Source organism: Parambassis ranga, unplaced genomic scaffold (genome assembly GCF_900634625.1).
Source record: "Parambassis ranga unplaced genomic scaffold, fParRan2.1 scaffold_21_arrow_ctg1, whole genome shotgun sequence".
NCBI classification, from domain to species: Eukaryota; Metazoa; Chordata; class Actinopteri; family Ambassidae; genus Parambassis; species Parambassis ranga.
In genome coordinates, this window is record NW_021144767.1 from 1,049,520 (window position 1) to 1,069,928 (window position 20,409).

The window sequence follows — 20,409 nt, forward strand, 5'->3', positions numbered from 1 at the left end:
CTCTGCCCGGATCATTAGATCAATAACCGTCTTTCTGCACTTTCATTCACTTAGATTTGCCATCAAACAAAAGAAACATGGATTTAAGGCGCGGAGACATTTAGAAATATGAGCGCTTTGTTTCTGCTCTCAGAGATTACAGAGCTTTATCTGAAACAGTCATGAAGTGAAGCTTTATTTGTGGGTGAGTGACGCAGTGTTTACAGCAACATGCTGATTCCTTTATTTGTTATGTGACTCACATTTCCAGCAGTTACAAATAAAGTAGCTGCCTGGTGTCGTGCACAATATCTCAGCAGTGGAATCTGTGTTTGTTTCGCCAGCTGCTGCTGAGGAAGCGGGACTTTCAGTAATCCTTCCACAACCGTGAAGCTTTACACAAACTCACAAATCATTTCCTGCTCTGACTCACGGAGGAAGCGGCACAGCTACACGGCTGAGGTTTAACCTGTGTGCTGTTTGTTCTGTCCAACACTCACATGCTCACTGTGGGAGAACACACACACACACAAACCCCTCCTCCATCTTTAAAGGATCCATCCTCTGCAGGAAGGATCTTTCCTTTCAGTGAATCGCTGACATCATTTAATGTATTCACACAGACAGACTCTACAACAACAACACTGTTTTTTAATGCCTAACCCAAAACTAACGCTGGTTCTTAGACACACAAATGTTCTCTTGCTGCCTCATATATCCAGCCAGTTACCATGGTAACCAGATCATCAGTGTTATTCAGCTCACCTGTCAGTGATCAGAATGTGATGATTGATTGGTTCATCATATATATATATATAAATATATATATTTGTTCGGGTTGTGTGAGGTTGTCTATACTTGTCACCAGGTTATTTATGTTTATTAATCACGGCATCAATATTTGCTTCACATCAGTACAGAGCTCTTAACGTCAGAGAGTGTGTGGCTCTTAAAAGTGCCTTTGTGGGGCTGCTTCCAGCAGTCTGCGAGTCTCCATCCTTACTTGGCTTTGACGGGCTTCTCGGTCTTCTTGGGCAGCGGCACGGCCTGGATGTTGGGCAGCACGCCGCCCTGAGCGATGCTCACTCCGCCCAGCAGCTTGTTGAGCTCCTCGTCGTTGCGCACAGCCAAGACCGACCTGCGCTTCCAGAGCTCCGCTGTCATGGCTCTGCAGGAGGCCAGCACCTGGTCGGCCTGTTCGAGGACACCAACCTGTGCGCCATCCACGCCAAGAGGCTCACCATCACGCCCAAAGACATCCAGCTGGCCCGCTGCATCCACGGAGAGAGAGCTTGAAGTGTCCGCGGCTCCTCAAACCACAGCGGCTCTTTAAGAGCCACCTCAGTGTCCTCTAAAGAGCGGCTCCTCATCCTCTGCCTCTGCTGCTCATCACTCTGTCTGATGCACAGAATAATCAGTCTCTTCTGAAATAAATATCATCTTTTATCTTTTGTAAGATGCAGTGTAATAATACACATGTTGAACTCTTCAAGATGAATAATGGTCCGTCTCAGGGACATTTATTTATTGGTTGGTTCAAGGATGTAATATCAAACTGACACCGAGGAATATTTAACAGGAAACTATAATAAATGTTTTACAATAAATACATAATATCATTTATAAATAGCTTTAATAAGTATAGGTTTATTATGTGTAAAAGCATGATGACCTATGGAATGATAACACTAAAAAACTCTGCTGCTCCAGGAACGGTACAGGCGGTGACTCCTGCAGTCCGCCATCAGACTCATCATGTAATTTAACCACAGGGATTAATAAAGTCATTCTTGAAAATATTCATGTATTGTTTCTAGTTTTATATGTTTAGTAAATATAGGTTTATCACTGCTTTAGTATATAAGTAAACACATGAACTAACACTAACAAAACAAACCCCAGTGAACCAGGTGGAGCTGTGCAGTGTGCAGCAGCATGATCACAGAGCTCCTGTTTGAACGGGCAGTGAGGATGAGCTCTCTGAGTGGGGGCTCTGGGCTCTTGACGCGGGTTCTTCTCCACATCGTATCCTCCGGCAGCCAGAGCCTTCTGGAGGGCAGCAACATATAACACATAAAAACAGCTTACTGAACAACAGCATAGATGTGAAGGTGAATATATGTCCCCTCACATGTTCCTCAGTTAAAAGTGTCATTGCATTGGCCGGGAATAGAACCCGGGCCTCCCGCGTGGCAGGCGAGAATTCTACCACTGAACCACCAATACTATGAGAAGCTGACATCTAGTGGTGCCATCGCAGGTTGCAGCCTCCTCATTCCAATATCAATCCCTCCTCCACATAAAGTCAAAAGTTATAAATTCACCTCATTACATGAGCGGTTGTGTGTAATGACGCGGCTCACCAGCAGAGGACGTGTGACGGAGCAACAAGCAGGAAACTACAGGGGAGAAGAGACACAAGCATCCACAGATCAGAACAGACACTCAGCTCTTCTCTCTGAGACCATGATGATACCGTCACATATCATCACTGCACATGTTTTTGGCTGCACGTCTGGAAATGAGAGGAGACAGAACATTATCATACATGTTGCATAAGTAAAGTCACATGACATGCACCACTGTAAATAAAGGAAACCACATATTTTCAGACTCTTAGAGCACAGAGCTGAAGGATGAATGTAAGACAGCAGTTTGTTGCTCTCTGACTTTTCTTCCAACAACAGTGAACATGGTCTGGACCAGGGTCCCTTTAGCCACCAGGCTCTCGATGGCCTCCACATCGTATCCTCCGGCAGCCAGAGCCTTCTGGAGGGCGGCTGCAGACACACAGCAAAATCAACAGTGTCAATTCAACTCTAATAGAGTTAAATTCAACACTTTAAAAGTGTCTATATTGGTCCACTCTGAATTGAGTTATTTCAACACTTTTGAAAGTGTTAAATATTTTACACCATGACAGAGTTGAAGCAACACCATCAAGAGCTGAATTTTAACACTGGCAGTGTTGAATTTATGCAACACTAGTGTACAGAGTCAAAATGTAACTCTTTCAGTGTATAATTTTTAACACTAAATAGAGTTAAACTATGTTAACACTATAGACAGTGTTAAATATAACTAAATATTTAACTCTTCTATATAGTTGATTTCTATTTTAAACAACACTATTGGGAGTTATATAATAATCCTCAATTTCACTCCCCAAAACATTACATATAAAATTATTGAAAAAAAACACACAATACAAAAAACTTTGTTCAACTTGTATTTTGTTAAAATGTCAACAGAACAACAACAGAAGCACTCTACAACAAGTTAAACAATATGACAATGTGGTACAATGTATGTTTTTCCATCCATTTCATTTTAAAACAGTTGGTTACATGGTCTGTAATAAATTAACTCCTTTAGTGAAAAAATCTAAATCAAAAATCAAATCTGCACCTTGGATTTCTGAAGTATAGCTGAGAACTGCTTCTCTTGCTTGACTGTGAATGTCCTTTACAAATTATAATTATAATATATATTATAATTATATTTTAAAAAGTCTTGCTCGGAGTTCCCTGACTCTGGGATTTTCTTTGGCACTTCCCAATGTTAAACACTGTGGTTTGGATGAACGTGTAGAAGTTGTAGAGGGCTTGATGGTAGTTGACACTGAAGATGAAGTGTGCTTTTAAGAGCTCATCAAAAGCTGCCAGTGATGTCTGTGCCTTGCAAGGGATGGCCTTGTTGTCAATGATGACGTAGTACCTTTGGATGCTGATCTTCTGTTCACCAACACACAGGAGGAAGGGCTGTCCTGGCCCCACATCTTCAAGCAATGTTTCAATACTGGCTCTGATCTATGACAACACATTAAGAGGAACCATGAGAAAACAATGAAATGTAGCACCAATTAACAACAAAACAAATGTGCAGCAGTGTCAAATAACTTTGTAACAACGCAAAACAATTACTTACCCGCAGATATTTAACAATATGGTTAACAGCTTGATAGGAGCTAATTTTGGCACTCTTCTTGTGGCCTTTGGAGGTAGGAGGAAGTAGGTGAACCAAGAGTAGAATACTTGAGAGGTCGCTGTCTCAGCCTAGCAGCAAAGCAGAAAACAAATTAAAGATACTTATATATGAAATAAATCACATATATTGAAAAGAATAATATGGCAAACTTACCAGCACTGTCTGAGTTTTGAGCATCTCTCACCATCTAAAAGAGATAGAAACAGAAAGGTATGAATGAATTTAGCCTTTCCACCAACAAAACCACAGGATCTGAGAATGAACAACCTGATATATCACTCATTATAAAAGGGGAGGCGGCCACACACCTTTCGCAGATTCCCGATCAGCATGGGTTCTTTTCCCTCCATTTGTCTTTACAATCACAGTTGCATCTGAGGAATCTGAGGATAGTAGCAGAGGACGACGAGTCTGACACTGATGCATTCAAGAATGAAATGTCTGATACAGGTGACTCCAAAACCTCATGAAGGACAACTGTAATGCATTTTAAAGAAATACAAACAATTACAATGACAAAATAATTAGTCCTCCACAATATTCGTCGTTAGTGATCCACCGTTTCCCTGGCTAAGTCTCACCTGTTGACTGTTCAGTGGACACTGTAACTGTAAGGTTCCCTGCTTGCAAAAGCTCCTCAAACACATCTGCATCCACCTCTGTCCCTGATTCATCTGTCAAGTGCAGCTCTGCCTCAAGTGGAAGACCTAGCTTCTCTATGACTGAGAAAGTATTAGATGTAGAACTCTAAAGAAACTGGTTTCTTCTATTTCTATTCTCACAGAACATAATACAAGTTATGTGATACCAACCTTTCTGAAGAAATGTGTTGAAGTCTTCATAGCCCTCCAGCCACTTTGACATACTTCTGACTTTCTCCATATCTCACCTTCACCAACATGTTGTACTATAAAGAAAACAAAGAACATTTGTGAATTGTCTACAATTTATCTGACGCTGCAGTCAGCTGCAATTTTCATTCCACCTGTGTGTGTAATGTCACTACACTAAAACAGTTATTATAATTAGCATTATTCCTTGCTCCTGAAAGTACAAAATATATTAATATACATGACAAAAGAGTCACTTTTCTTTACTGCATCAGTCATGTGTAGCTTACTAGCGCGTAGCAAGGTAAATCGCGCTAAAAACGCCTAGCATAAAACACTTGAAAAATGTTCGTCTGCACTGTCAAAACAACACAAAACTGAATGGACAGCACTCCATGACAACAGACCATTATTACACATTAAAGTGTTTAGCTTAAATGATACAATTCACAACACAAGCTAATAATTTTAATGACAGCGATCCCTCCAGCGACTTACCTCCAGCAATGCATATTAGCAATGTGGGGGAAGGGCAGGAGGAGCTACAGGAGCTGAGGAGGGACAGAAAGGCGAATGTAATGATACTACTTCACTTTAATAATATAACGTTTACTTAGCTAGCTAGGTAACACGGTTTTACATTGTGAATCGGCTAACAAACCATATCTAACTACCGGCCCACCTTATCCTCCTAAAAACTACTACACAGAAAATGTCATTAAATGTGACATATTGTGTTTGGTTTACTTACATGAGAAAGCTCTTCACAGTTGACGTGGAAGAAATAGGAGAGTAAGAGAGTAGTCCTTTGCATGTGCTCTCCTGCCGCTCCCAAAGTCTCAAATACGTCACAGAGCCGTTAGATTTGTGGCTCACTCAGAGTTGATTTTGAAATTAACACTGAACAGAGTTGATCGGATTTGACTCCCAGGATCAACACTAACTCTTTTTAAGGAATAACTCTCTTGTAGTTGAAATAACTAAACAAGTGTTGAAATGACTCTGTATTTTTGACACCCAACACCAACACTGAGAATTTAACACTTTTGATTTTGCTGTGCACGCCGCTCCGCTCCTTGGAAGCGGCCACAGCTTTCACGATGAGCTCGCTGACGCTGGGGCCGGACTTGTTCGGCTTGGAGACCTTCTTCTTCTGCGCTTCGGCCGGAGCGGCGGCTGGAGCTGGAGCTTCTTCTGCCATGTTCAGTTCGTAGCTGCAACACAAGCACAGTCAGAGTGTAGTTATGATCAGCTGAGAGCGGGAGGCGGTCCTTGAACACACCATGAGAACCGCGGAGACTCAATCCACCAGAGAAGTAATGAGCGTCAGTGCTGAGTTACAGCGAGACTCAACTGGTGAAAACACCGAATACGGCGCAATATGGCAGAGAAATTACCAGTGAGTCGGAAAAGCCACAACCAGAAAATGTCTTGATGCAGAAAGATGTGAGACAAGAGTGGTTATCGGTACGACTTCACCTGGCGACGACTGGCCGAGCAGAAGCGGCTACATGCTACTTCCAGACAGGTAGGTATTACTATTACTATAAACACATTACATTACTGTAATGTGTTTATAAGTACTTATGTGTTAAGTAAGTTTTACAGAAGATCAAAGGAAGACAGGTTTACTGAATGTATTGAGAAGTGTGTCATTTCCCTACTTCTCATAGACTTTGTAATTCATTTCCTCTGTTAGCTGTTGTCTGCTCTTTGGAGACAGCTCTGGTTGATATCAAGCTAAGGTTGTAAATCCAGATCTTGATTGAAAGGATGTGTTCATCCCCATGACCCCATTTTATGACCCACCCTTCCTGTGAGTTTGTCTTCCTGGTCACCTCCAGAGCAGCGTCTTCTGTCATAGACCTGCTGCTGTTTTCATTGTTCAGTTTACTGCTGCTCTCTTTATGCTGTATTTACTGTACATTGTGTAATTGTGATATTCTCTCCACAGCTCTGTGATCTTATGGCCAGACGCTGCACCAGACCAGTCTTCACCTGCCTGAGGACAGCACGTGATAATAATGATCACTGAGTTTGTTCATATATATGTAATGTATTTTATTTAAATCCAAATACAGTAAACTGTTGCCAACATATCTGGTTTTCATTATTTGTGCAGCTTTTTAAAATAACAAAGACTGAATATTTTCTGTAATCGACAACAATCACAGTTACAGTTAAATGAACAGCATCGCTGCCCTTGTTGGTTTTAGCAAATCTAACCTGCAGTAATTGCCATGTTTGATGATGTTATGTATTTATTCTTGCTGTAACTCAGCACTGACGCTTATTACTTCTCTGGTGCACAGAGCAGGAAGAGAGTGACAGCCAGCCGATAGTTCCTTACAGGGTCCGCCAGGAGGCCTGCATGATGTGTTTAGCGTCTTATCACTTCCACAAATTATTAATATTCTCCCTTTTGATGCAACACTGTCTACAACTTTGCCTGGTGTCAGTGTTTTGCAGCCAGTCACGTCAATACGATAGATAGCGCATGTTGAGTTTAACGGACACACGTCCGATGTTCCCTGAAGGCACCATGGCCGAGCTAAGGCCTCAGCATCATTGTCCTGCCACTCAGCAGGCCACACCCATGTCCCACCCCCCCGCAAAATCGGGGTCAAAACCTCAAAGGTGAAAAAAGGAGAGGCGGAAGTGGAAAAAAGATTTGAACCTGAAGAAACAAGATGTGAAACTGTAAAAAATTAAGATTTGAATCTGAAAACCAAAACTTTGAAACTGAAAAAAATAAATATAAATAGTATATATAGTAAATATAAAAATGATTATTGAAATGAAACCTGAAAATAAACAATTTATTCAAAAGAATTTCAAAGTTGATTCATAATCGTGAGGGATTGCCCAGAAGGGGGCGGTGAGTCTGGCCCTACCCCGGATCCTGTAGCATATAAAAAAAATGAGCGCGCCCGGAAGGGGTGGCGCAGGGATCAGTGCGTTGACAGCCGTGGATGGGGGGGAGGTGAAGAGCCCTGCCCGGAGGCTGCCAGGTGGTGAAGAGGCTCTGTCGTTATCCAGCCTGGATGACGTTAGCCTATATGCCGGCTCCCAGGAGCTTGGGCAAAGCACCATGAAAGAGTCACCCTTCGCTCCAGTAAGTCCCTGCTGTCTGAAAAAGCCAGGGCAAGAGAAGCCGTCTCTGTGCCCGCCTTCCTGGGACATAGGGTGATCTCCTCCGACTCTGACCTGGAGAGAGAGGCAGGGCAGAAATTATATAGAAAAAAGATGCAGGAAGCAAAACAGACATGCTAGGAAAAATAAATGATACTGTTACATTAAAGTTTGCCTCCACCTTACTTCTTGATCACAATCACATCTTTAAACATTCCTGGCGCAAGGACAATAAGGAAAATACAACACACACACACGGATATTCTCTGTATGCAGGAAGTAAGGTGGAGCGCAGACCTATTAAGTCAAGTAAAGAACATTTGGAGAGGAGAAATATTTTATGCCCCTGGACCCTCTCTGGCAGCGGGCGCTGCTGTGCGGATCAAACCGGGCCTCCCTCACGATGTGGCCTGTGTGCACACCGACGGCGGGGGCCGGTTGGTCATGGTGGACCTGAAAGAAGGCAGCAAGGGTCTAAGTAATTAATATATATGGAAACAATGATGAAAAGGGAAGGAAAGATTTACTATGGGAAAAACTAAGTAAATGGGTATCGGGGAATTGCATCATAATTGGGGATTTTAATATAATAATGACGACAGAAGATACAGTAAATATAAATAACAACAAATTTATTTAAAGTGATATGAGCAGACAAGAATTACTAAAGTTAATGTCGGAATTTAATTTAATAGATTTATGCTAAACCCGGGAGGTCGGGACTACTCCAGGAGACAGCTGGTGCGGGGGAAGCTGAGACAATCCCGAATAGACTTGGTGCTGGCGTCTCCTGGAGAAGTCACAGAGGTGGACACCGTGGATTACATGCCTAACAGGTGGAGCGATCATTCCCTGCTTCAGGTTCGCATGAGAGGAGCGGGCAGGCCCAGAAACGGCGGTCTGTGGGTTCTAAACAATAAAATCTGAGAAAATGAACATTTCAAAATAAAGATGAATTCTTTTCTAAACGAATAAAATATGAAATAACGGAAACCGAAGACTTATTGAAATGGTGGGAGGGGGTAAAAAATAGGATAAAAAACTGTGGTAGGAAAAACAGGAAGAGAACGAATTATTAGAAATAATAAAAATCGAAACGAAAAAAATAGAAGAAAATCCGGATCGAAACACAATCATACTCGCAACAGCGCAGGCAAAATTGCACAATTTAACGGTCAACAAATGCAAAGCAGCAGCAATAAGAGCAAAAGCAACATATCTAGTGGAAGGGGAAAAATCTACAAGTTACTTTCTGGGGTTGGAAAAACGAAAACAGGAAAACTCTTTCATAAAATCGATAGTAAACAGTGAGGGGGAAATAATAACGGACCTGGGAGGGATTTTACAAACGGCGCAGAATTTCTATAGCAAATTATTTCAAACTGAAGAAACAGATCAGGACGAAAGGGAAAAAATATAAATTACCTGGAGAAAAAGCTGGACGAAGCAGACAGGGCCTTCTGTGACTCCGACCTGACAATACAACAAATCACAACAGCCATAAAATCACTGAATACGGGGAAAAGCCCAGGATGGGACGGACTGACAGCTGAATTTTACCAAGCGTTCAGTCCTAACCTGGCCCCCATCCTATTTCAACGAAATAGAAAGAAGAAAAACAACAACGGAGACTTTTGCAAAAGGAATAATAACAATAGTGTATAAAAAGAAAGGGGATAAAACAAACTAGAAAACTACAGACCGATAAGTCTTTTGAATACGGATTATAAAATAATGGCGAACATTTTAGCAAACAGGCTGAAAGGGTCATTGAGGAGGTGGTGGGTGAGACACAGGCACATGGCGTGCCGGGCAGAGACATTTCTGACTCTGTCCTGGCCGTCAGATGCCTGGTCAAACACATGTGCACAACGGGGGTTTTTATTGAGTGTAGATTTTGAAAAAGCTTTTGACCGTGTGGAGCACACCTTTCTATGGCGAGTCCTAGAGAGGCTGGGCTTTGGAGAGCGGTACATTAACTGGATCAAAACACTGTACAGCGGAGCCACCAGCTGCGTCAAAATAAACGGCGCGTGCACGGGCGCGTTTCCGCTGAGCAGATCGATCAGACAGGGCTGTCCGCTGTCTGCCATGCTCTTCACCCTGGTGACAGAGCCTCTGGCAGAAGCGAAATGTAAATATTAGAGGGATTAGAGTGGGAGAGTCTGCGTGCTGCAAGATTGTGCAGTACGCAGACGACACAAATGCCACGGTGGTAGATAAAGATAGTGTTAATGAGGTGATGGGCACGATAGATTCTTTTTGTAAAGCATCGGGTGCAAAAATGAATATTAATAAAACACAAATAATGATGTGTGGGGGAGCACAAAGCACACGCATCACATGGGGGTTTCAGAATGCGGGAGAGGAAATAAAGATACTGGGGGTGTGGGTGGGGAAAGATGAAGGGAGAGCAAATCAAAAACATTGGGACATTTTAACAGGAAAAATCAAGAACATAATTAACCTGTGGAAGCAGAGACAGCTGGGGATAAAGGGAAAAATAACTGTAATCAATTCACTAATGATGTCTATCATGTCCTGGCTGTTTGTCCTCTGTCCCCACAGCAGGAGAGCAACATTAACAAAGCCATCAGCAGCTTCCTGTGGAGGTCTAACATGAACCAGGTCGCCCATGACGTCATGATAGTCCGGTTCGGGGACATTGTCGACCCGGCCGGTGGCATAGACGCTGCGGGGATCCTGGCCATCCTAAGGAGGGGGAGAATAGTTTTCAGAAAAGGCAACATTGTTGATGTATGTGATAAACTGGCTGCCTCTGTCCCTCAGCGCTGGTTACGGTTGCTGAGGGAGGGAAGGCAGCCAGGAACAACTAATCCACTCTGTTGTGAGTTTTATACCCGACAGGACCAGAAAAACCTACAAGACATCCCCACAAAAGGGTTGTATCACATCTTCGTCTGGAACAAGAGGAGACCACCAGCGGCTGACCAGGTGTAGAGGAGGGTTTTCCCTGGCCTCCGGGGGGACAGGATCTGGGCCACACTCAGGAGCGGCATGGCCCCTGGGAATGTGCTCACAATGGACGTTAGATTAAGGCACAGAAAGATACACCCTGGAATAGTGCTACATCAAATAAACAAAGAGGCATTCAGCAGGGGCTGCGCCGTCTGCGGGGCAGCCGAGGTGTTGTCTCATCGGGAGCTTTATCAGGAATGGATAAACTATTCCCCACCAGGGTCTATATGAGGCAGAAGCAATCCATATCAGAATGGTGCATTAAGGCTGTTCTAGTCGAACACTGAGTGCAGTGTGGTGTCAGGATGTCAGCTAAGTGCTTAACCACATTCTGTGTGACTGAGTTTGTGCTGCTGATGATGGGTCTGAGGGAGACTCCTTGGTGTATCTTGGAGTCCATACAGGCCTGGATAAAGCTGGAAGCAGAGTTGGCAGCTGATTATTTGATCCCTCTCCAGTTTCTGTAGGTAGCTGACTATCTGTTTCTTAGTTGCTAGTGGGATCTCTCTTCTACTGTGTGTTGAGGACTCCACCTCATGATAAGTTCCACCAATGGAATCTGCTCCGGCAATTTGGCAAAGTTTAGTCCTTCAGCCAGTGCTTGTTTTTCCAGCTGGCTGACATCCTGTTCCTCGCCCAAGCAGCCACTGGTGTCCAGCCTCAGCTTCAGGTTGCAGCACTTGGATGAGTGGCTTCAGACAGCCAAATATATCTTTGTCGTGGTGGCACTCACAGCAGGCCAAGTGTGTGTCGATCAGCAGTCCACTCTTTCATGTAAAAGAACATGTAGCTGGTCTCCTACCTGCTTGCAGTCTCATGTATCTGCTGGCCCTCTGCAGCGGTGACCACCTCACCAACGCTGCCTGCACATCTTTGTGTTGGAGCCGTAGGCAGCTCGACTGGGGCCTTCATCCGCAGAGTCAGCACTACATTAAAGACATATAAAGATCGTTCCAAATATAAAACAGGTTTACCTTCAGCAATCTTTGTCAGATGAGCAGGCCCAGTTCCTCACATTACAGTTACTGTTGCTGTGGCCTTGATGGTATCAGTCTAGTCCATAGAGGACAGTGGTCCTATCTTTGCCAACAGCTTATGGCAGTAAAAGTACCTGAATGAAGGGTTGGCTGGAGGGAAGAGAAGGTTCAGCAAGAAAAGTTCAGCCTTTTATAGGTCTGTCATTCTTTATCTAATGACCAGCAACAACCAATAAGAGGCTGGCATTAATGAACCACATGTAGTTCAGCTTTGCAGCATTGATGATGTCACTGATTGATCAATGAATCAATGGACAACAAGAATCAATAAGAAGTTAATAATTGGTGAGGATCAATGAGAGGGGAAAAGGTGTTCCAAATTTGTTGTTGATAGTGTGGGTTCAAATCCCACTAACAGTTCAGTGTGTTGTGAGGTCATGTGACAAGATGGATGACTATAATAAGGATCTACTGTAGTGCTGTGTGAGTCCTCAGAGGACACTTCTGTCTTCATTTGAAGCTGGTAGGTACAAACTGTACCACTGCTAGCAGGAGCTCCTTTGTTCTACACCTGGACATCAGCTCACTCATTTTAACCACTGACAGACTCCGTTTCTGGAAAGACAGACTGGACAAGACATGTCTCTGGTTCTCTTCCAGGCAGGTTTGCGTAAAGAGGGGGTTCCATGGTGTAATGGTTAGCACTCTAATGAATGAAAAAAAAGAGGAGAACAATGAAGAGAAGAAATCTTTGTAACAATGTAACTCCAAGTCAGTCACACTTGTGTGAAATCAGCCTGTCCAGTTAGGATCAACACTGACTGACACTGTCCTCCATGTCTAGATAAGGCTGTCTTTATGCAGTGCTGTTTAATTTTATTGTATAATATTTGACCTGTATATATTTTCACATGGGTGAATGGGCTGAATAGTATGTTATAGTCCTGTATGCAGTGTGTGTATTCACTTGTATTTGTTTTATATTTGTTCTGACAAATCTGATAAATCATATAAACATTTAAGACTCACTCTGATCTTCATCAAAGAAGCTCCCACACAAAAACACGTTTGAATGCTCATTGTTCATATTATTAAACCATAAACAGGTAAAATTACGGCCGATGTTGTCAAATGCAGATCTAGAGCTGATTATCCATGCTTTTATCTGGTTTCGTTTAGATTACTGCAATTCACTTTTTATTTGTTTTTTTACAATTCTGGACTCAAACGCCTGAAATTGGTTCGGAATGCTGCTGCAAGGCTTTTAACAGGATCAAACAGATGGTCACACATTACCGCGAATTTATCTTCCTTACACTGGCTCCCCATTAAATTCAGAATTGATTTTAAAATTTTAACCCAAACTTTCAGAGCTTTAAATAGGCAAGCCCCCCAGTACATCACAGACATGCTGGTGTGTTACTCCCCTAGACGCACTCTTCGATCCTCCTGCCAGCACCTACATGAGGTTCCAAAAACCCACCTTAAAACTCGATCCTTTCAGGCATGGCACCCGGACTATGGAACGTTCTGCCCCTCCCTATCCGTGTGGCTGAGTCTGTTGATTCTTTTTTTTTTTTTTTTCAACAATATATTTATTGAAATTTTACAAAATACAAATGTAAAATGGGCTCACATAAGAACAAACTAACAAACAAAAAGGCACATTTTAAAAGCAGAGTACAAGTACATGAAAGTATTTGCAGACGAAAGATGGCATTGAAAATTCAGCATGATTGTATAACTGTACAGGGACTAGTTATGAAGTCCCAGGGTCGTGCAACATATAGGATAAATCTTTGTTTTTCATATAATTAATGAAACGGCCCCACACTTTTTCAAAAACCTCTTGTTTGCCTTTTAAAGTGTATGTGATTTTTTCCAATGGTAAACATAAAGACAATTCTTTGAGCCATTTTGCTATGCTTGGTTTGCCCATTTCTTTCCATGACATAGCAATCATTCGTTTGGCTTGTAATATTCCTAGATTTATGAGAATTTTGTCATGGCGATTTATATGGAATTCCTCAGGGTGCAAGCCTAATATAAAAAATTTGGGTTCCAGCTTTAACTTCACCGACAATATTTCCTGTAACATATCCCTAACCTCTCCCCAAAATTCTCTGAGTTTTGGACATGACCATAGACAATGGAACAAAGTGCCGTTATCTTCTCTACATCTATTACAGAGATCTGGGATCTGTATATTAAATTTGTTAAGTTTTTCTGGAGTAAAATAAAGTCTCATTAGCCAATTGAATTGCAGTAACTTTAGACGTGTATTGCCCGTCTGCGTTTGGGCTACCTCACAGGCTTTTCTCCATTGGTCTATAGATATCTCCTCCTGTAAATCAATTTTCCAAGCATTAAATTTAGAAACAGAAGATTGAGAAGAAGATGACATCAGTAGGTCATATAATTCAGAAATGATTCCTTTGTTATATGGATTTTTAGTGAGAATTTTTTCTAAGGTTGATATACAAGGAATTTGTGTAAGGTTGCTTTGATGGGTCCTAATAAAATCCTTTAATTGCAGATATTTGTAAAAATGTTTTCGGGGGATATTAAATTTAGAAACCAATTGTTCAAAAGCTAAAAGTTTTCCATCTTTTCCATAGACATCCTTCACTAGTCCCACCCCCCTGTCTGCCCACATTTTAAAGCCTCCATCATTCTTCCCTGGGGTAAAATTATTGTTGCCCCAGATTGGGCTGAAATGTAGAAAGGGGGGTGGATTCATTCAGATATCGTTTGGTAGCCTGCAAAACACAGATCATATTTTTAAGAATTGGGTTGAGAGTAATCCTTTTAAGTTTGTTGTGTTTGTCAGAGTAAATATAGTTTAGGATGGGCAACTTCAAAGATAATGATTCAATATTTCTCCAAGCCAGGGAATTATCTGAAGTATAGTAAAACATTATTGTTCGTAATTGGGCCGCCCAATAATACCATAGCATGTTAGGGCATTGCAGCCCACCTCCGTCAAAGGGCAAATATAAAAGGGACAAGCGAAGTCTGGGACCCTTATTGTTCCATAGGAATTGGTTAAATTGTTTTTTAATTTTAAGGAAAAAATCTGATGGGGGTGGTAAGGGAATATTCTGAAACAGGTATAAAAGTTTGGGAAGAACATTCATTTTTAGAATATTTATTCTGCCAATTAATGAAATTTGAAGATTCGACCATCTTTCCATCGATTTAAAAATGCTGGCCATAATTGGATTATAGTTATATTCTACCACTTCTTCCAGCTTTGGAACTATTTGAATTCCAAGATACTGTTGATTCTTTTAAACGCCAGCTGCAAAAACTTTTATTCAGACAAGCTTTTAGTTGACTGGGTTTTTTTGTGCTGTTTTGTTGATGAAGATTCTCAGTCATCCAGGTCATCATACATAGAGAAGATTGAAGCAAGGCGTCTGGACTTGTAGAGTTTTCTTGAAGATGTTTCGCTGCTCATTCAAGCAGCTTCATCAGTTCTAACTTTTCTAACAGTAAGAACTAGAATTAAAACTAAAACCAGAACTAACAGAACTGATGATCGACATACACACAAATCAACATGACAGATCTCAGTGTCAGCTGTCAGTTCACATTCAATAGTACACAGAAATAAAACCTACCAAGGAACATTAAACAAATGGTTCAGTTGGTCACACCTGTTTGGCAAACACTTGACTTATTTGTGTGGGTTCTCTTGTGGACAGTTAAAACAATATTTTGTCTAAAACATTTCCACCATAATTTGCATGAAAATGGCTTCTCATCTGTGAGTTCTCATATGGACAGTTAAGTTACTTTTATGACTGAAACATTTGCCACATGTTTTGCAAGAAAATGGTTTCTCACCTTTGTGGGTTCTCATGTGGGCAGTTAAAGTACCATTTTGAGTAAAACATTTCCCACACGTTTTGCAAGAATGTGGTTTCTCACCTGTGTGGGTTCTCATGTGAGTAGTTAAATGGCTATATCGACTAAAACACCTGCCACATGTTTTGCAAGAAAATGGCTTTTCACCTGTGTGGGTTCTCATGTGAGTAGTTAAATGGTTATATTGACTAAAACACTTGCCACATGTTTTGCAAGAATGTGGTTTCTCACCTGTGTGGGTTCTCATGTGAATAGTTAAATCATGATTTCGACGAAAGCATTTTCCACATGTGCTGCAAGAAAATGGCTTCTCACCTTTTCTACCAGGTTTAGATTTTACTGATTTTTTTCCTGGAGGAGAGTTGTGAGAGACAATCCTGTCACAGCTTGGTTCTAGTTCAATATAGTTCCTTTCATTAGCAACAGTCAATATAGAGGGCTCAGTCTCCTCTCTCAGTTCATGCTGCTCTTCCTCATGACTGCTGCAGAGAACATGCGGTTCCTTTCTAACCTGTGGGAGTTCTGGTTCCTCCCAATCCAGGCTGTTGTTCCTGTTCTGGTTACAGAGCTGCTGGTCAGCCAGAATCAGCTCTTTCTCCTTAAAATTGTGTTGTTGAGTGAGATCTAAAGGGTTAGAAGAAACAAGAAAACATGTTTCACAGTTTTGATCATTGAGCTTAATATAAACGTTGCACAGAACTGAATAGGATCCTGCATGAGTCACTGGATTCACTGCTTGTTTGCAGTTTCACATACCTGCTCTGTGTAACTTTATCTCAGGTATCAGCAGTGGGTCCCGATGGTTGATCTCTTCTTTGTATTGGATCACAATCGGTGCAAAATGGTCCAGACTGGATTTTTTTTCCTGGTTACAGAGCTGCTGGTCAGACAGGATCTCTTCCTCCTTACAGTCATGTTGTTGAGGGAGAACTGGAGGAACAAATGGACACAAAGCAGAGCTCTCAAGTTTTCCAGTTCAAGCTTAGAGTGAGTTTCCCAGTACCCCTTTGGTATACTGCTGTATCACCAACGTTATTTAATACTAATACTAACATCTCAAATACCATTGTGGTTGATAGAAAATATCTATGATGTATTTTTTTAGGGCTGTAATGATTACTCGAGTACTCGAGTAATATTTGAAGGCAAAATTCATTGACAACTAATTTAGCATTCGACAACTGCCCAATGTCATTGAGAATGATTCTCTTGTGGTGCAGCGGGATGATCAGTGTTTTGAGTGCAAGAGGTCCTGGGTTCAAAAGCGAGTGAGCAGTTTGCAGGTCGGACACATAGACACACGGTTTTGGCGCCGGGTATGGAGGAGTGACGGACTGAGTGATATGGCAAAAAATTTATCATGATCATTTATTTCCATATCAGTCAATATCGATAATTAACACGATATGTAAAATCTATATTTATTTCACATTTAGAGGAGAACAGTTTGTAGAAACCAGATGGTTAATTGTGGTGTTAAGCTTCTCTTTATTTGTCAAAACATGACATGACCAATTCTTCAAAAAACTAAGGTGTATATCTCTTAATAAAATCTCCATGAAATCAATATTACAATCTATATCTTTGTACTAAAATGTAGAACCATAACCCATACAAATTTATTACACTATAAGTAAAAAATGTGCGATTCGCTCTATTGACTTTGATGACATTCCAGCTGAGATAACAGTCCGCTACGCATCTTTTATTGCATTCAGAGCTGCTTTTTTTAGCCGTGTAGACGACCCAGCTAGTCAGGGGTGATACGTCTTGTGTCGAATCAATCATCTTTGATATACCACGTGAGAGCAGAAAGCTCTACAATTCTAGTTTGAGCACCTTGTGATCTCGTTCCATCGTCCGATTGGACACTGACTTTCCCATAGACACAGCCTGTAAACAAGACAGAGACATGGCGGAGTATACTAAGAGAAAGCCTAAAGTGTCCTCTTTTCGGAGAAAAAAAAGTTGAACACAGTGACGGTACAGCTCCACATGTAGCACTCGAGAGCCCAGCATGCAATGCACATGTGCAGCGTCACACAACGTGTACACATTTATTGAGCATTATCGAACTTTTGTCATGTTGTTATTGAAAAAAGTTATATCGCGATAATTATCATTTTTATCGCCCAGCCCTGACTGAAGCATTGACGCTGCAGCCGTTTCCATGAGAAAACTATGACATTTACGTGTGATCCGAGTACTTGAATAATCGCAAAAATAATAGGCGAGTATCTGAGTACCAAAATACTGGTTTGTTTCAGCCCTAACCTTTGATTACATTATGCCATCCCCAACCCAAAAATGTGTTCCGGTCCACTGGGCATTACCCGGAATGCCAGATGGTCAGTCCATACCTGCTCTCAAGAGATCTAAACCCTGGAACAACCAAATGACCTGAACCAACATTAAAGTTCTAATAAACAGAAATAATAATAAACATCCAGGGTCTGACAAAGAAAAAAAACATTTTAGAGACGTTTTACCTTGAGGAGCGTTGTGAGAGAGAACCATGTCATGGTTTGGTTCTGGTCCATCATAAGCAGCAGTTACTATAGAGGGATCAGTCTCCTCTTTCAGTACATGCTGCTCTCCTTCATGACTGGTGCAGTCTTCCTGCTGTTCCTCTTTAACCTGTGGAGGTTCTGGTTCCTCCTGGTCCAGAATGGAGTTCTTCTTCTGGTTACAGAGCTGCTGGTCAGCCAGAACATCCTCCACTTGTAAACTGTGTTGTTGAGGGAGATCTGCAGGTCAGAGGGTCAGAAGGTTCACAGCACACAGAGAGATGTATTTTCTATATATAGAGAATTCTAACATAGAAATACCATCAGCTTTTCAGTAATATCATGTCAACAGACATTCAGCAAGTCTAACTTAGGGTGCAGTAACAAAATATTAGGCTTCCCTGTGTGGGACATTCACACACTACTAACTTCTGTTGTTACATTATATTCCACACTTACCAGTGTTTCCCTGCCATTATATAGGGAGCAGCTGTTTTCTATACAGCAGCAGATCATAGCAGAAGTCATTTAAGGTCACCTTTCCTACAGAACAGGTCTTTGTTCTTTTTATTAAACACAATAAATAGCTGCCCCATGCACGTACACACACACACACACATACACACACACACACACACACACACACACACACACACGTACACACACACACACACACACAGGAATGTTTTTTTTGTACAAACCAGGAAGTAACATCAGGAACTTTTCTTCCTTAAAAATATTTTTTTCATTATTTCAGCAGTAACAGTGAACGTAGTGATGTCGGCCAGCATGTGACAGCATGTTCAACGGCCTCTGTTGTGTGGAAAATAATATATTGTGAAGCCAAAAGTTAAAGAAAGAATTGAGCGAGTCTTGATTCCTGACCCCCAGGAACAAACCATGGACTTTGTTTAAATAATACTGCTGTCTGTGTCTGTCATTGGCAGACAGGAGGGTGTTAAGCTGTCACATCTGAACCTGGCTGTGGTCTGTGGAGGTGTGCACCACGGCACTGGTGGAATTCAGCTACCAGCCAACATGTAATGATCATATCAGTGCTGCACTGTTTACTTTTTAAACATGCAGGTTAAACCACAACTCAGCAGTGAACTACACAAACCATGACGATGATGACAACAACATATAATGATGTCCGCGCATTCTAAGCAGCTGTTGTCTGTATGGATTGTTTAGTGCTGCAGTATTTTGATCAGGCAGATGCGCGGACACCAAAAACCTCTGTTGACGCCGCTAAACTTTTGGTTGTGAACAAAAACTCATATTGTTGTTGTTCAGGTCACGTTTGAACGGATGAACCGCAATAAATGAAAACGTTTATCAACTCGGGCTACATCGATGATGCTCAGCTCAACGACTGATGACGTACACAGTGGTAATGAGCGAGCGTCTTCACCCAGCTCAGCTCCAAGTCATGAAGTCAGTGTCCTCCTGTCAGAAACACTATGTGCTGAATGTCACTCTTTTCACACAGAGCCGTTGTTGTTCCGTGACATTGTCATGTTTACATACCTGTTCTGTGTAGCTTGATCTCAGGCTTCAGGAGCAGATCCAGCAGTTTGCGCTGACGGTCCAGCTCTCCCTCGTACTGGACGATAGTTTGTTCAAACACTCCCAATATTTCAGCAGCAGCAGCAGTTAGCCGCTCGCTGATAAAAGCTCTCAGAGACTCCGCAGCAGCCATTCAGATGATGAAACACTCACAGTAGTTACACTTCTGTTCAGCTAGCGAACAACAAACTCCTTCTTCACATGTGCTGTCGCTGTGCTCGTCTTTGTTTTCCTCTTCCTCCTTCCGGCTCTTCTTCTTCTCCAGTTTAATGGCGGTTGGCAGCCAACTTACAAGGCGCATTACCGCCACCTACTGGACTGGAGTGTGGACAGTCGTCCTGCTCTTCCCTGTCCTGTTTTTTCTTTCAATACAAAAACCTGTTATATAGTAGAGCTGAACGTCTCCCTGTGTTCTTTCTACAAACATCATGGTGACATCATATCTGTAAACCACTGGATCCTTCTGGATACATGTTCAGTGGAAGGTACAGTCTACATATCCTGGGAGGAGTCCAGAGCTGCAGCTGCAGGTGGTGTCAGTATCCAGCTCTTCTCACTAACATGGTCTGCAGTGAAAGG

The 20,409-nt window shown here is 42.0% G+C and overlaps 1 long non-coding RNA gene across 1 annotated transcript; it reads right to left on the reverse strand.

The window, feature by feature from the left end:
- Positions 1-3,241: 3,241 nt before the first annotated feature.
- Positions 3,242-5,620, reverse strand: LOC114429734 (uncharacterized). The gene is made up of 7 exons (XR_003669901.1): positions 5,548-5,620; positions 5,295-5,347; positions 4,779-4,873; positions 4,275-4,349; positions 4,120-4,153; positions 3,907-4,034; positions 3,242-3,788 (listed from the first exon to the last, which is right to left on the reverse strand). It is a non-coding gene; the product is annotated as an uncharacterized LOC114429734 (long non-coding RNA).
- Between the last annotated feature and the right edge of the window lie 14,789 nt (positions 5,621-20,409).